The sequence below is a fragment of the Stegodyphus dumicola genome, chromosome 5 (genome assembly GCF_044657685.1).
Source record: "Stegodyphus dumicola isolate Sdum_Otavi_A_Nest chromosome 5, ASM4465768v1".
In the NCBI taxonomy this organism is placed as follows: Eukaryota; Metazoa; Arthropoda; class Arachnida; order Araneae; family Eresidae; genus Stegodyphus; species Stegodyphus dumicola.
This window is the reverse complement of record NC_140772.1, coordinates 161,067,955-161,084,564: the sequence shown is the minus strand read 5'-3', so window position 1 is coordinate 161,084,564 and position 16,610 is coordinate 161,067,955.

Here is a 16,610-nt window from a genome sequence, read left to right as displayed (position 1 = left end):
TCCCCTTCAGACAAGCATTTGTAATGCAAAAACCGAATAGATCATTAACCCTTTCCGGCACGCTACCTTTTAAAGTCGGAGTTTTTATTAAAAAAAAAAAAATAGGTAGGCAGTCTAATTAAGCCTAGAGGAGTACACAAGAAAAATCTTGTGAAAATAGCATTTATCGTTTTGATTCTGTGGGTGTGCCCAAAGTGGCACACTGATTGAACAGAGCTTTGAAAAGAGTGCTGAAACAAGCATTGTTGTCAATGAAGACCGATGAGATGCGGAGGAACAAAGAATACAGACTCTCAGTTATCCTAGATTATCGGTGAGCCCGGTCTGGGCACACCTAGGGTTCGCCGTTTGATTTTGGGCAAGATTTCAAGGTAAAAATTTAAAACTAATATAGAATAAGGAGATTAGCATACAGCCAAAAAAATAACATAGAAATTTCTTTTCAAACAATTCCTTTTATACCCTAAAAAAATCTGGAAAATTTCTTTGAAAAATGAGGGTCTTAAAAAACTAAACATGGCTAAAATATATGGACTGGTTTGTGTTGAGCTGCCATCTACTATAAATAAAGAAGGTTCAGAGTAACCTATAAATAATTTTTCATTCAATTTTTCTGTGCGTAAAACACAGAAAAATGATGATATGTGATATGTATGAAAATGATGATGATGGTATGATACTTCTATAAACTATGAGCTTGGTATTTTCCTGCACCTGTAATTGATCAGCATAATCAAGATTCCTTTGGTTACCCCTTCCCCCCGCAAAAAAAAATTATACTGAGCTGTGTAAGGTAATAAGGTAGAAGTTATGTGAAATATAATAAATATAAGCCAGAAAAAACACAAATTGTTTATTTAAATAATATATTTTATTATAAAACTTTTTTTTTTTTTTTTTTTTTTGCGATAAGTTCAATTCAAAGGTGTAAAACGCGGGGGAACCCGAGAAGACACTGGAAAAAAAATGAACGCAAAACTAATGAAGTAAAAAACCTATTCTTTGTACAATGCCAAATTTAAAAGTTATTTGAGAGAAACTCAAATAAAAGGAATTACTGAATCAACATTGCCCTTTTTCCTCTTCTGCGGCTAAATACTACTGAATACTGAATTCCGGGTCCAAACCGTTCTGAACGTTTTAGCTGCATGGTTGCTTTTTGTAGTTGTCCCCATGTGTAGCGTGAATACGAGCCAATATCCCTTAAAAAAGCCATCCATAAAAGCATATTTCTCCTTAGGCCTTTGTGTTTTTTGCCATATTCAGATAACTTTTTTCATACCTTGTAAAAGCAGGCTTTAATCAACAAGTGTACAACTTACTGTGGAAAAAAAGAAACAGTTCGAATGTTTTTGTGCAAGGTGATTTAAGTAAAGCAATTTTATGCAAATATTTAAAATAAATAAAAATGCAGTAATAGATTAAGTGCAGCGATAATAATCGAACTTTAGTGCTGTTAGAATCTGTAAATTGGTTCCCGAAAACTTACTTCCTCATAGTAAAATTAAGAATAATAATAATGCAAAAAAAGATAAAAATCTAAATCGAACAAACAACTTTTTTTTTTTTTTAAATTATGTTGCCTGTTGTATATAGAGGAAAATGTAAGAAGGTCTATATAAGAAAACCATTTATGGGGTTCATGCAAGAAAAATGTTAGGAATCCATGGCTTAAAACGTTTTTCTCGAAAGTTTTTGGTTTACTGGCCATTTCTAGAAAACCTTGAATGCTCAGTTTTCTCCCCAACTCGATGGATTCTCGTATGGAGATACTTCTAAAATTGCTCAGAAAAATAGGTCTGAAAGCCAATCTAATGCATTCATTTCTAAAATGTCTTGAAATCTTTTCTTGACAGTCCAGTTCTAAGAGCTTCAAAATGTTGGCAGTAACTACTGTAGTATATCTTCGTTATTGTTTTCTCGGCTGACTAATTTGGTAAGGTCATAAGTTCTTTCTTAAATTTCTTTCAGGTATGTGAAGCTTTTTCAAACTTAAACTTCATGTACGAGCTTTATCAAATTCAGATCATTACCTTGGAGCTAATGGTTAGATGAATTAAATTTATTAAAAAAGATATGTTTGATAAGATTATATCTCTGTTTGAATTCTATGAAGCCTTCATCCGAAAACTCTAGCACTGAGCTGAAAAGCTTGGAAAAACTGCTAAAGCAGGTTACTTTAAATAACCAACGAACTTCTGTGTGAAGAAACAGACTGAAAGCTTCATATTTATTTATTTATTTATTTATTTATTTTTATCCAGAGATGTTAAAATCAGGGCTGGTTTAAACATTAAACAGTATAAGCACTTGCTTAGGGCATCAAGAAAAGGGCGAACACAAAAGGTCCTTTGGTATTCAATAAACGGATTTTCCGTTGCCAGTTTTACCACGGAATGCATGGTGCAACTAAACTGACTGAGGGAAGGAATGAGAAATGGGTAGGTGGGGTTACTAGAAGTTTTAAGGGCTTCTAAAAGTTTTATTCAGCCGTTGTTCAAATAACATATCTTAATTAAAGAATTATTCCGATTTTCTACATTGGTGTGACAACGAGATGAGTTACGTCAGATTTTTCACTATTGGATGTTGCTGATGTACATATGACCAATATATTCGGTACCTCTTCTGTGTTTAAATGTAGTTAAATACTGTAGTGCTCAGCTATCACTGGAGCACCATGACTAACAATTAGCAATATTTTATTCAGGAAAGTTTCACTTTCTGTTTAAAATAAATAAAAAAAAAAAAAAAAGGATAAACTCGTTTGAAATAGGTGCTAAATGTAAAAAAATAAATTAAAGAAAAGAAACTATTAAAGGATTCGGATCTTGACGTCGCACCAAAGGCTTTATTGGGACTTATGCTGTCGTTGAGAATTATCTGCTCTTGGACTCACTACTGCTCACATAATTTTTTTTAGCTTTGTAGAGACATTAGGATTTTTTTGGAAGCAGGCAAGATGAAAAATTAGCAACTGCCTTCACCGGGAATCTAACCACGGACCTCTGGAATACCGGCCAAGCGTGCAGAACCACTACACTACAAAGGTACGCTAGTGGGAGAAATACCTTATATACTCCGCTTTTTAAAGGGCGACTGGGGTTTTCGGGGGACCCAATCGCTAAATCCTGGGTGTGGAGAAACCTCATCCAACACCCTTTTATTTCGGGCGCCACTGTAGAGACATTAGGATTTTTTGAAAGGAAGAGAGATGAAGAATTAGCAACTGCCAAGTTTGCGTTAGCAACATCACTAATCCTCCAACTGGGGACCTTGTCTTCCATGCACTAGTTCAATATTTTACAAAACCATACGCAACCAACATAACCCCAATCTAGCTCTTGGAGTTTCTAAGTTATATCGAGAGAAAAAAACCAAAAAGAGTCCAGGATTTGATAACACAAGCAATAAATTTAAGAACGTAAGATACGTTATGAGCTGTCTATTTGAATGAGCTGGAAACTGCTATTGTCATACTTACCTTAAGAACAAAAAAATCTCCAAACAATTTTGCCTCTTACTGGCCAATCAGTCTACTTCTCTGTACTCAACAAAATTGGTGAGTCAGTGATCTTACGCCGATCAAGCAGATGCATAATAATCATCCTGGGACAACATGGTTTCAAGGAAAAACATCCTTCTGTTCATCAGCTTCTCAGAATAGATGACTTATTTCAAAATCAAAGATCAATTGGACTCAATTTTGATATTTCGTTGATCTTCTTTTGTGTTTGACTGGAGCGGCACACATAAAAAAATATCAAGCTGAGTTTCTTAGACTACACAATATTGATTATTAATTCCTATCTTTGCTGTGAACACTTTGTCTTTGCATCAAAATCGCATGTTTCATACACGCCAAATTAAGGCTAGAGTTTCACAAGGGTCTGTTCTAGGTTCTGTGTTATTCATACTTCCCTGAACGACATTTCTGACTCTCCCAACGCTACACTAACAATGTATGCAGAGGATCCTTTTACAGAATGCATTGTTGTGTTTTGTAACTCAATCACTGCAAAATTACACTCAAGCACAGGTGACCTGGCTTTAATCATGCAAAATAAAGATCAACGTGGGAAACTGCAGCAATGTTTAATCGCCGCAAAATTATTTTTGTGCAAATTTCTATGTACGATACTGCTGTGCCATGGACTAAGCATGTGTTTTAGAACAATGGTTCACATGAAAAACCCACATTATACATGTAATTCAGCCCAGGCCGAGTGGTAAAGTCGCTGAACATTAGTAGTTCAGTCCGAAGCTCAAATCCTGAAGAAAGGGGATGCATGAGCGTTTTCTTGGGTTTTCCTGTGTGCAACGTGAGTACGAGCCAGTTCTCATTAAAAAAAGGCTTCCACAAAGGCATCCCTTCCCTTAGACAGATAGTCCTAGTGTGCTTTTCCATAAGCAAATAAACCAAATCAACACAAGTAATTCCGAAATTATAAAACTTCACTATACTTCTTAGTTCACCGGAACTCTGTTCGTTACATAGATAACAAGCTACTCATTTGTAAGACCATGCCGTGACTAATTATTATACACGCCTGTCCTACCTGGGGTTTTACATGCATTTCTAACGTCGACCTCCTTCAGAGAATTCAAATATTATTCTACGACAACTAACAAGCTCACGTTGGTTTATCAGGAACAACACGATCTATGAGGAAACGGATATAAAGCCCTTTCAGATCTTTATAGCCCAAACTGCCAAAAAATTTCTTTATAAATGTTTACAAAATTAAAATACTTAAATTACATCATTAGACAACGGTTATGTGAATCAAATCAACAGGAGACGTCTTGACGCCAGTCTCCTACATTAATTTGCACACATAGTGATTCATTTATAAAATATTCTAAGACATTTTTCCATATTCTTTCCATCTTTTTTGGCCTATTCCTTCCAAACTATAGGGTTTATGATACTCTCCCCACCACACTACTGAAAGTCTGCTGGCTCTGGTACTGTTTTCTTCCACCAGTAACTAAGCATCATGCTCTTCAACAATCATATTGTTACGAATTTGGTATTTAAAAAGCTAATGTTAGTTCAATTATAAATTAAATGGTTTTATTTCTCGCGCAGTGCAGCGCGTGACGAATATTAAAAGAAAGCTAAGCCGGAAAATTGAAAATACAAGAGCGCGTGCATTAAATAAATAAATATCTCTGTTTGATTTCGAGAAAGTACTGGAAAATTCTAGCGCGTGATTTTAAAATCTTATAAAAGGAGGAAAACATCTCAGTTTGTAGTTAGTTGCTTGCTTAGTTTGTTGTTTAGAAAACTGCTCTTGTTGATTGTAGCGAATTCGCGGATTAGCGTTCTTTAGCTGTTTTGAATTACGTTCTATTGGATATTTGAGTAGTTAAAAGATAACTACTGTGAGATATTGTAATACTGCATGATAATTTGAGAAAATTTAAGCATTTTTGTTGTGATAATAATAAATTTTTGTTCATTTTTCATCGGACTTGTGCATTCATTTCATAACGAACCCGTACGCACGCAACAATTTTTGGTGTCAGGAGTGGGGTTTGAATGCCAATAACAAGAGCGATGGAAGAACAATTGAGACAGCTCATTAGTGCTTTTGCTGCATTCCAAGAAACGATGGAAGCTGGCCAAGCATCATTTAAAGAAGAGATGAAAGACTCTGTTAAAGCAGAGATTAGATCCGTTAAAGCAGAAATAAAATCGGGACAGGAATCCGTTCACGAAAAGTTGGAAGCTGGTCAAGTAACTTTTAAAGAAGACATAAAAGCTGTACAAGAAAAGATTGAAGCAGGTCAAGACGAAATGAAAAGAGAAATTGCCTGCATAATAGAAACTAAATTCGAGGCCATGGAAGGCAGAATAGACACAGTTGAAGGCAAAGTTGGAAAAATTCAGGAAAGAGTTTCTGCAGTGGAGCAGCAAATTGAAGAAAGAGTTTCTACCGTCCAAGAGCAAATCGAACAACAGATTAATGAGAGAGTTTCTGCAGTTGCCAAAGAAATGGATACTTTAAAGAAATTCGTAGCGACGGCAGGGAGCAGGAGTGATGATTTTAAATTCTTACCGATGCCTGCTCGTCCATCTCTAAAGCTATCCACATATGATGGGAAGACATCCTGGAAAGTGTATAAGACCCAATTTTCTATAGTTGCGGATGCGAATGGATGGGATTCTCAAGCTAAGGCCCGTCATCTTGCCGCTTCTTTGAAAGCAGACGCAGCGGATATCCTGCAGACTCTTCCCGAAAACCAGAGACTAGACTTTGAAGCTCTATCCGGCGCATTGGAGCTGCGCTTTGGAGCGAAGTGTTTAAAAGACTACAGCAGGCTTCAACTAAAATCCCGTCAGCAGAAGCCCACCGAAATACTTCAGGAGCTCGCCACGGATGTTGAAAGGCTGTCCCACCTCGCCTTTACGGAGTGCCCGAGAGAAACGAGGGAAATCCTGTTGCTGCAATATTTCATCGATGGCATTCGGGACCCTGAAATACAGAAAGCACTGCGAATGGCGGATGTTAAAGATTTGAAAAGCGCTTTAGTGTACGCCATGAAATTCGAGGCAGCCCAGCAAGCCACTCGTCGAAACCGCCACCCAGTCAGAGCTGCTCATGTCCAGGAGCCAGGGGATCAAGTCACCGCTCGTCTAGACGATTTAACTAGACAACTGAACGCCTTGAGACGGAATATTGGTGAAAAAAAAAACAACCGTTAAGTGCTGGAACTGCGGCGCTTAAGGACACATACGACGAAACTGCAGAACACCCCAGGGTACGGATGTTAAGACCGCTCCTAACAAACAGCAGGGAAACTAATTAGTGGCCATCTCGCGGGGCGGAGGTTGCCAGATAATGAAAAGCCCCAGTTTAAAGCGTTTCAGATTTCTGCAGTGAGAGGCGGCAGTAATGGACTTTTTATAATAGGACATATTAATGGAGTTCCCTGCAATATGACGATAGATACAGGAGCCAACGTTACCATCATCCGAAAAGATTTGGCTCAACAACTGGGAAACAAACGTATCTGGACGCCGCCCTGCGTTACCCTCCAGACTGTGCCCGGTGAGAAGATCGACATCGATGGAAAAATAAACGTTAACATCACGTTTGAAAGTGCCGCTTACCATCACACGGCATATGTAGCAGAGATCACTGATTCTTGCAGACTCGGATTGGACTTTCTAAGGAAATACAATTTTTCCTTGGACTTTAAAAATAACGAATTGCGTTCTACATCTGAGGACATAGAACTATTCGGAATTAATGATGGAGTGAAATCTATCCACAAAATTATAGCTCAAGATGATATCACAATACCCGCGAGAACTGAGTTTTTACTTCCTGGATCCATAGCCGAAAATAGAAATTTCCGCTACGGCATCATAGAATATCCCGATAACTGTAATAGCCCAAAAGGAGTACTGATAGCCTCAACACTCGTCGACTTATCCAGAACGGTTATCCCGGTGAGAGTCGCCAATGTAACTGAGAAGGCGAGAGTTATTAAGAAAGGTGAAGTGGTTGCAACATGTACTCCAGTAACCACCGTTGAAAGAAAGAGTAACATCCAAGAATCCGTGTCTTCAGAAAGCATTACATCAGAGTTATTTCAGAATGCGCATGCGCAATTAAACGATGAAGAGAAGAATGCTGCCGATCGCGTCGTTAAAGATCTTCAAGTTGTTTTCTCCCGCTCGTCTTCTGACGTGGGTCGAACTAGTTTGATACAACATAGAATAGATACTGGCGATCATCCCCCGATCAAGCAACATCCAAGACGTCTACCGTTTGCTAAACAGGAAGAGGTGCGAACACTGTTAAAAGATATGGAAGAAAGCGATGTCATCGAGCCTTCAGCGAGTCCATGGGCATCTCCCATCGTTCTCGTCAGAAAGAAAGACGGCTCAACAAGATTTTGCGTTGACTATCGTTACCTAACTTTGTAATATTAAATATCTTTGTAACTGTGTTATTATGCTCTGTTTTATAAATAACTACTTCTAAAAGCTAACTACTAACTACAAGCTTAGCTACTTACTATTCATTTGTTATACATTAAAATATTTTCTGATTTATTTACTAAATGTATTAAGAATTTCCATACATGCTTGTGCAGTATGAATGCATGTTTGTGTAATGAACTTTGATTTTCATGAACGAAAAAGAAATACAATCTCCGAATAAGTACTTTTTTGTTTTCCAGTTACTGTGTTTAGCTGTAAAAGTAAATTCACTTCGAGTATGTGTCTGTGCAATTTTGACGATGTAAATGCTGAAATGTATGTATAGTAAAAACTCAACAAAAAAAAAAATATCCGAAAGCTCTTGAAATTTTGGATAGCCGAGCATATAAAAAATGAAATATTGTAATAAGTGAATGGAAGAATAAACTACTAGTCTAAAATCATAAAAACAGTTCATCTTATTTGTATCAACTTGACTATCAAAAGCCAATATTTAATAATATGCACGATTTTGAAAAAAATATATGCTGCTGATCTTTGGAATATGATAATGGGTGATTTTTACAATGGTTGTTATGTGGATTAAGACTGCAAGTTGAGACTTTAAATATGAACAATAGTAATCTGAAAATTTGAAGTAGTAATTTTATATCCAACAATCTCTGCCAAATAACTTCCATGTTTTAAGTAACTAAAAAATATATTTTTAACCACTTATTATTAATTTTATAAAGTACATTGTATAATTTAAATTTTATTTACTTTCATCTATTTTTAATGTTTGCCATTATAAATTTCATACTATGTACTTTTTTAAGATTTCATAGTTGCTAATTAAACTTCCTTTAGAATTTATTTAGTTATTCTATACATACATTTATATTTTATGTAAGAAAGGGATTTATGTGCAACAGATATACAGTGAAAATCATTTAACACAAAACTGAGGGGACTGAAATATTTTTTCGTGTTAAAGAATATTGAAAAGAAAAAAAAAAAGCATATATTCAACAAAATTAAGCTTATTAGAGTACATTTTATTTACATAGATATGTATATATGCATGTATTTAATAAAAACCAATGAAACAAAAACATCCACAAGAACTTAATGGAATTTAATACAAAATTTTCAAGTTTTTGAAAAACAAAACATTTATTGAGTTTTGGGAAAATAATCTGATATTTTTCTTTGCATTGTCTTTTTTAGCATCAAATTGTTCAATGTCAAACATTTTGTTATTCATTTTACCATTGGAATGTGCGTTTAAATAACTGTCCATACTTTTTATGATATTCCTCATTTCAGATGACATGGGAACAGGAACTGCATTCATTTTATTTTCGTCTCTGCATCAATGATATCTTTTTAGCTTTGAACAAACTCCAAAATAACTTTGTCTGCCATAATTGGGGCTGTACACACATTATCATAAACTACTGCAACGAATTCTTCCGATAGTACAGTAGGACAGTTCATTAATACAGAAACTTTCTCAAACATTTCATTAAGTGTCAGCTCAGTTTCAATATCCTACTTCTCCATTTCTTTCGGAGCCAAAGAATCTGATACTTTTGAGAATCGTGTGTAATGAAAATAATTTTCATTCAACCTTGGAGTCGCTGAATTCTATGCAGTGCAACATATGAGCCAAACTCACTAATTTTTACTCACACTGCCATGTACTCATCACTGAATTCCAAAGCTAACTGATGAGAGGTGAGATGTTTGTGTGGCGTTTGTAGACGTGGAAGGCGAAAGTCCGTAGATAAACAAAACTGGCTCGTGTCACAGGCTATTCCGAGGGTATTTCAAAGTCAAATTAGCCTCTTTTCTACAAAACATGTGAAACCACCTCTCTTTCATTTCACATTCCACTTAAATCTCGCCAGCAATGCCAGTGTTTTTTGTATTTTGTTCATTTCCAGAAAAGGATATCTTTTTGTGTTAAGCGATTTTTGTTTCGTGTTAAGAGAAACAAAATGCATGAAATTACATAGTACACTCAAAAGTCGTTAATTCGGACACCCATAATCCGGAATGATCTATAATCCGAACCTCAAAGCTAAAAACTTTCTGCGCATGCGCCGCGTTGACACATGCGCATAGACGTTTACGCATGCGCGTAAGACATTTTACGACTGCTCAAGCGCAGAATACATTTTCGCATGCGCGTTTTACATATAACGGACGGTATAGGCTAAAACTATCTAATTATCTATTTCAGTTAATGGTGATGATTGCGTTGTTCCTTAATCTTCGAATTGGATCCGGCTTATTATTTTTTGCAGACTATAAGAGCAATTTTATAAAAGTAAACTTGAACTTTCGATTATGTCAAATAGAATTTCTGATTCTGGAGCTCCCAAAGGATCGTACAAAACGAAAGTATGTTTCGATGTTCATCAAACAAAAAGTGAAATTGCTGCAAAAAATGGATAAAGACATGAAGAAGGTGACAGAGAGGTTAGTGAAAACGAAAAAATTTTGATTGACAAATTAGTCGGTATTCTCGGCACAGCAATTATAGGACTTGGAACTTTGTAACTGAACAAGAAATTATGTCTGTTTATAGAATTAAAGAGAAAGTATTATCACATAAAACGAAGCAACTTAAACAACTTACATTGAAAGAAATGTTTAATAAAGTAAACAAATAAATATTAAGCTTTTTTTTTTTTTTTTTTTTTTTTTTTTTTTTTTTTTTTTTTTGTAAATTTTGATACCCTTTAGATCATAATTGTTCTTTATTTCATAAATTACGGTTTCATATTTTTAATTTTAAAATTTCTGCATGCCATCTTACGAGATTTAAACTGTTGATCTATAATCCGAAATCGCCGAAGTCCCGACGAGTCCAGATTAACGACTTTTGACTGTAGTTTGTCGGGACTGTTGCATTATTTCGTGTTAACCGATATTTTGCATTAAACGTATTCCACTGTATACAGATGTGTTTGGACTATGTATATACAAATAATTTTTCAAAGGAAAATTTATAATCCTTCCAAAAATTTTTGTGCATTGTGCTGCTAAAAATTGATCAGTAAATATATAAAGAAAGAAATTTAGAATCAATTTTTCAGAAAGAATAAAAATTCAAATTCAAATTAACTTGATAAAATCCTGTTTAGACTAGTAAAATCTTTTTAAATTGGAAGATATTTTTAATGATTTTGCTTCCCTCCCCCCTCCATTTTCCTTTGCTACTGCTGTTTGATAAGAGGTTCTAGTAAAGTTTTGTGTTAAAATTATTTTGAACTTTCAAAGATTTTCCACTGCAGGATTTTAATTTTTTCTACATTTTTAAGGGCATGTTTTTTTTTTTTTTTTTTTTTTTTTTTTTTTTTTTTTTTTTTTTTAAAGATTAGAAAAATATTTTTAAATCGGAAGATATTTTCAATGATTTTCCTTCGCTTTGAGGAGGACTAGAATTTTTTGGTGAACTATTAAGATAAAAAATATATTGAAATGGTTCATCAGCTGATTCTGGATACTGAGAAGCAAGGATTTTGTTTTAGAAGGGGAAATGTAATTAAATTTGACATACCTCCTCTTGACGATATTATGTTAAAATTGGTTGGATTCCTCACCTTTCTTGTTCTTTTATACTACTTTTTTGGTTTTTCTTGTGATGGTTTATTTTAACATGTTGACTGCCGTGGGGGTCACCGGTGACCTGCACTCGACTTGGCTACAGCGCCGTGGGTGCCACTGGCAACGCGAACAATAGTAAAATACATAATTAGAATAAATATTGATACTGATAAATTTTTAAATAGAACCATTGTTACTATAATGGTTTGAAGAAGAATAAATCGTAAGAATTTAAATTATAAATCACAAAAAAGGTCTACAGATGTTTGGAGGTCGCTGATGACCCCCAGCATGAAGCACGATTATATAACATTATGTTCTGTAGATAATATTTCGACATAATATATAACGCACAATAAAAATTTCAAGTTGGCATCATGCGCAAATCACGTAAAATGCACGCGGCAGTCAACATGTTAATTTTTACATTTTAAATTATCCTTGTTCCACATTTATAGGATTTTATGAAGATCATTTGAACTTCAATTTTTTAGTCTTTGTGAAAAGTTGTTTCTAAATTTCTTTATATACTATGTATAAGAACTCCTACACTCCTAGAAAAAACTAATTTATATATTTATTTATCCCAAATTTTCATTTTGAAACATTTTAGTACATGCTTTTCCTCAATATTTTAAAAGTTGATTTTTTGTTGAACTGAAATATGTAATATGGAAAAATTCTATCAAAAAACATAACTCAGAATCAAAACAGGGGATAAATAGAGATAATAATAATGTGGGATATTCGATTCTCTTCCCCTAATAGTCATTTGAAACATTTTAGTGTATTTTTCCATTCAGCTGAAACAGTAAAAATATAGAAAAATTCTGACAGAAACATAATTCGGCTTAGAAACAAAACAGGCAAAAAAAAAAAAAAAAAAAAAAAAATGGGTTGGCGTCAGTAAACTGATTGTTCTAAAACAGGGCTTCTTAAACTTTTTTTCAGTTGTGACCCTTTTTTAACATAGATTTTTTTCACGACCCCAAAATATTTATGAAAATTTTGTGGGACCCCATAAGCATTGCGAAAATCTGACACACGCGCGAGCGAAACTGTCAATTTTTTCACTTGTATTGTAAGATAGTATTGCAGTTTTAGGTCATATCTTAAATTTCTCATTTTAAGACATAGAATAATGTGAAAATTTTAATTAACAGACAAAATGACACCGTCACGTGCAAAGCAAGTAAAGAGAACATTTATATTATAAACAGAATGCGTTGAAACATTTTTGTTTTTCTCTTTGTCTGTATATTGTCTTATCTTTATCTATTTTCGGATACATTGTGTAAAAATATTGGGTAATTGTAAAATTATTATATTAAGTTTAAGAAATACCAAAACTACTAAAATTTTTTGCGACCCTCTGCTGTAGGTGGGGGTTGCGATCTGCAGTTTAAGAAAGTCTGTTCTAAAATAACGTTACAATATTTGATTTTGTTGGAACATTGGATAACTGAGGCCACAGCCAGTGCAATTATGGCAGGTGTGCAAATTTTGGAATTTACAGAAATATCAAGTAGCAAAATTTTTGGAATTTAGGAGTGGAAAAGTTTTTAGAATTTAGGACCCCCAGAGATTGCATAGCATAACAAAATGTACCTGCTGAAGCTAGGACTCCAGTGCATGGTTATATTCTTATAAAGAGTGTATGCCTGAATGCAAAGATGCATTTTGAGTCATCATCGCTAGGTCACTAGCCTACACAGCATTGTGTGATACATTATTCATGTAAATAAGAAATAAAATTGACTGCACTTTAGTTAAATAACCTAACTCATTCCTTGTAAGTATTATACAAGAGTATTGTAATTGTTTTTTCGAAAACAACCTCAAACTTCGAAACAAGTCGCAGCCATTTCTTATCAGATTGTTTCATTCAATACTGGCATACAACTACATAGAATTTTTACAAGATAATTAAAATTTATGCTCCAAGACCATTCGCGGTAATTAAGACAATTAGACTGCAATCACACCACCCACCCCAAGGCAAAATCAAGGGTTAAATTCATCAATTCTAATGAGAATGCAGTAGCGAAGTAAAGCACTGCGATTTTACATTATTTCTGAGTAAGCTATTTGTACGAATTGAAATAATTCTTGCATTTAAACTTGTATTCCAAATTAAGATTTAACTTGAAATTAATGTAGATAATTACTGAAAGAATTAGATTTTTGTAGCGTAGTTTACGTGAGATGAGATCACGTGGTGTTACGTGATACGAACCGGTGAATCAGGATGTTGAACCATGAAAACATAGTAAATTCTTAATGTCTTTTAACAAATTTATTATCTCTATTTATTGGCTTTTTACAAAATTTTAAAAGATATTAAAATGTTTTTGCCTTCAAAATAAAAAATTCTTAGAACTAACGTCTGTTAACATTTTTTATTTGTATATTGTATGTTGTCGTCAACAGTCTGCTTGGTGAGATTTGCGCCAGTGAAACTGAAAAGTACCTCAGAAACTAAACATAAAGATTAAGTAAATAAATCTGAAGAATTTTTTTAAAGAATGAGCTGAGAGCATTTAAAATTAAAATGTGTTTTTGAAAAAATATACAACAGTTCCTGAGAAGGATTTACAGGCATCCTTAACAGTTTCATATTTAATTGCAAAAAATTTAAAACCTCATACAATTGGAGAATCGCTCATTCTTCCTTCAGCAATTAAAATGACATCATTTATGCATGCAGAAAAATATAAAGCAAATTTAAAAGCAATAACATTAAAAAAGATACTGTTTCTCACCAAATTTTTATCATAACAGACACTATAGAATACAAAATCCAGTCTTTACTATAAAACTTGATGAAACTACCGACAGTACTAAAATGTTTCAATTTATCGTTTATGTGAGATATGTTTTTGAAAACGACGCAGTAGAATATTTTTTATTTTGTAATATTTGGGAAGGAAAAGCAACTGGAGAGAAAATATTTGAAATTATTATCAGACATTTTGAAATAATCTTACCTAGACACACTGTATCACAGTTTGTACTAATGTAAGCTTTTAAAACTAAGCCAATACTTTAACAAGGAGAATTGAAGGAAAAAAAAAGAAAGAAAAAAAAGAAAAGAAACATGCTTTTCCACAATTTACTAAAGAAAATAATACAGATTTCTTGTTTAAAACGACATATGATAAAATTGACAGAAATTTTTTTGAAAAATTTCCAAATAAGGAATTAGGTTGGATCTGTGACTCATTTTGCCTTTGGTATTTTCAATTCCAATGTATCTCTAAATGAAAAAGAACAATTAATTGATATTTTAAGTGACGGAATACCGTGTGTTAAGTCTCTAACTTGCCAAAAATTTTAGTTGATTGGAAACTAATATGCCGATTTAAAAGGAATGAAAGTAAATTATTACGTTTCTTACATAAAATTGCACAATAAGCCTTTAGCTTCTATTTAAAACTTCTAAAATGCTTATGTTACATTTTTCTGTTACGTAAACATTGAAAGTGGATATTTCACTGAAATAAAAATAATTTTGCTATTGAATTAACATGGAGAACTTTTTTATTGAAATATTTTTTCTCTGTGACATTAGTTGCATCTACTACAAAATAAAGATTAAAGAACTGTTTTTAAAACATTTTGAATTCATTGTCATATTGATTTATGAAGCACTAGATTAGTGAGTTTTTATTACATTATTGACAAATATAGTTTTTAAACAATCAAAAAATTTTCAGCGGAGATAATCATTGTCAAATATGAATGTGTTTTCAAAGAGGAAATAAATAATAAGTGATAAAAAGAAAATTCAGTTAGAACATTCACATCTCTAACAAAGTAATTTGCTTTGATTTAATCTTTATAATACAATATATTTTAAAATGATAAGGCAAAATCCAATGTGAAAGGTTATGCGAAGATTACGATATTACCTAGAGTATTCAGCATTTCGTATAATCCTATAACCAGATAATAATAATAATATTAAAATAAATTTTATCTGAATGAAGTTTTCTTATTACAGAAACAGTAAAATTATGCAATTACATAAACGAATACACTTTCAGACAATATATTTAATACTGTTTACAAGTGCAAGCCAAAGTTGTGTTTTTGTTACTTCTCGCTCTTCAGCGCATGCTCAAGAATTACCATCCAGGCGAAACTAGTCGATTTGTCCATGACGTCACAAATTCGAAAAGTGGGGTAGGGTTTGGAAATACGCTGCTGAGAAGCATTATAAGTTTCTCAGTAAATTGGCACTCGAACGGAACCAAATGAATGAATGCCTGCACAGATGATTGATCGTGGAATATCTCTTATCGGAAACGTCACCCGAAAAAATCTGAGTGCTCAAAATGATGAATGCGAAGCACACTTAGGATCAAGCCAAAAAGAAAAGTATTCATGAATTTCTGTACTCCAGACGTTCGTCGAAAATTCCGGCGTTTGTCATCACGGATTGCAAACGTAACTGGACTCAGCTTACTGATTAGAAAAAAATCATGTTTTTGATTGTAAAAGAAAAATGAAAGTTCAGATGGAAATAAAAGTCTTCGCTGTAGAGACACGGAGGCAGATCAACATGTTCCTTGATACAACGGCAATTAGATACCATAATTATCGTCTCCTACAGAATGAACTACTAACCATTCGCAACCTTTCTATAGACACTAACATACAATATAAACTTTTACTTGAAGAATTTAACATTAAGAGAGCCGCAGTTTTCCGAAAGAAAAAGACTCCAAATTAACTCCTCTACCACTCTTCTTAGTCACACTAAGGAAAATAGATAACTTACATCTAATCTATGATGTCTAATACCTTATTCATATAAAAATCAGTGGATTGTACCGCAGAAACTAGTTTTGAGTGGAATTACACGTTCTACCATGGCACTACACGGCCAATTCCTCTCATAACAAGGCCCAGGGTTTCAACCCCTATCTCTGCACCTTAGAGAGGACCAGCGGGCGGCGCTGGTCGTCTATTTGCTACCTATCAGTGGCTCAGGCAGGCCATCGCAGGGACAGGGAAAATTGGACGTAGCACCAGAACTTCGTCAGTGACT